Source organism: Saimiri boliviensis, chromosome 7, assembly GCF_048565385.1.
Source record: "Saimiri boliviensis isolate mSaiBol1 chromosome 7, mSaiBol1.pri, whole genome shotgun sequence".
Taxonomy (NCBI): Eukaryota; Metazoa; Chordata; class Mammalia; order Primates; family Cebidae; genus Saimiri; species Saimiri boliviensis.
The window spans coordinates 116,548,982-116,551,024 of record NC_133455.1 but is presented as its reverse complement, the minus strand read 5'-3'; positions in this window follow the sequence as shown (position 1 = coordinate 116,551,024).

Sequence of the window (2,043 nt, the reverse complement as noted above, 5' to 3'; positions counted from 1 at the left end):
GAAAGCTGAAAAATGAGGTGCCTTTTTAGAAGATCATAGATTTTAAATTGGGGAGTAAGTCCAGGGATTATAGCCGATGAACCAACTCACAGAGTAAGTTCATATTTTTTATTTTCTGCCCATAATCATGAGAATAGTCATAGTTAAGGTCAATTTCAAGTTTAAATTTTATGTGCAGAATTTCCTTTACATGGAGGAGCTTTGCAGTATGTCTGTATCTAGCTGTGTATGATGGAAAGAGAATTAGAGAATGGGGTTCTAATCATGAAATGGGGCCTCCATTATGTCCATTCTGCAGCTCCAAATGGAGAGGAAAGAGGTACTGGAATCCCAAAGGGTGACGGTCTGTGCAGTGAGCAGTTGTTCATGGTGAGGTGAGAGTGACAGCAAATAGCTACCACATAGAATGGGATTAGAAGTAAATAAAAGGCCCCCTTTGCCCAGATGCACTGACATAGTGGTTCTCATTCTGGCTGCGTACTAAAATCACCTGGGCAAGTTTTCAACCCTCACTTCCACCCCCACCCGCAGCCACACAGAACGATTGAATGAGACTCTGGGAGATGAGACCCAGGCATCCGCATTTCAGAAACACTCAGATGACTCCAGTATGCAAAATTGAGAGCTGCTCCGGGTAACCTCTGACTGGGGAGGGCAGGTAGACTGACATCTGGGTTTTGAGGTAAGAAAAGTCTAGATGACGTGATGCAGACCACAAAGGATAGCTTTGGCATAATGGTTTTGACAGGCTCTGCAGACTGTCTCAGAACCACTTTTCTGGTAGTCTCTTCCCATCCTCTTGGTCATTCCAGAATTCCATAAGAAATTTCTTCCAGAGGATCATTTATATTTTTGAATGGATTAGTTTGGTTTTTGTGAAAGAAGAGAGGAATAGAGATTTTCAAGTCAAGTGTTCAGGGCAGGTTCTATCTTTCTAGTGATGTATGCAGAAAAAGAGTGCCAATCCTGAGACAGCCAAGGCGGCCCATCTTTCTGGGAGAGTTGGCTGATGGGGACATGACCAGGTGCTCCCTCAGCCTTTCATTAGACTGGTCTTGCTGACAGTCCCTTGCAATGGACCTCAGGGTGGCAAAGGGGCATGGAGGACCTCTGAGCTAATCCACGTAAGAGATTCCAGGTGTGGGTGAGGTAAGCTGTGTAAAGGACAGACAGTTGCCACAGTCTCAGGAATTTCTGGCATTCACCCTTGTCATTGAAATCTTTGTTTTATTGAAGGTGTTATGATCATGATCAAAGCTTTCACGATATCCTACTGGAGGTTCCCACCAGAATCCAGATCACTACTCTCAAGCTTCCTTATTTAAAAAGAGCCAAGATGGGCACAGTGGCTCACACCTGTAATCTTAGCATCATGGGAAGCTGAGGCAGTCAGATCACTTGGGCCCAGGAGTTCAAGACAAGCCTGGGCAACATGGTGAAACCCCATCTCTACAAAAAATACAAAATTAGCTCAGCATGGTGGTATGCACCAGTAGTACCCAGCTACTCAGGAGGCTGGGGTGGGAAAATCACTTGAGCCCAGGAGGTGGAGGCTGCAGTGAGCTATAATCATGCCACTGCACTGCAGCCTGGGTGACAGAGTGAGACCCTATCTTTAAAGAAAAGAAAAAAAAAGCCAAGATCTGAAGCCTTGCCTTTCCCTAATTTTTTAAAAACAAATCTCAATTTTCAAATCAAACTTACTGTATAATTTTCAGGTTCTTGTTAAAGCAATTCTATTGTCCAAGAACAATTTGGGGTTCAAGGAAGTCTCTCCAGAAGTAAAAAGAATCACTGTAACTGGGAAGAATCTGGCTTTATGTTAGAGCTTGCTACTTTCTGGAATTGTTCAGGGAGAAACAAGAATTTTTGTTCAGTACAAAGGAAAGTACAAGAGAGAGCCTTACAGATAATCTCTCTGAGACAATGACTTCAAATAGATAAGAATACATTATCCTGGAAGATGCCCTGAACTAGGGATTAGCCCAGCTGGCTTCCAGCCAGGACTGCCATACATGAGCTCACCAAGGCTCCTTGGCTATG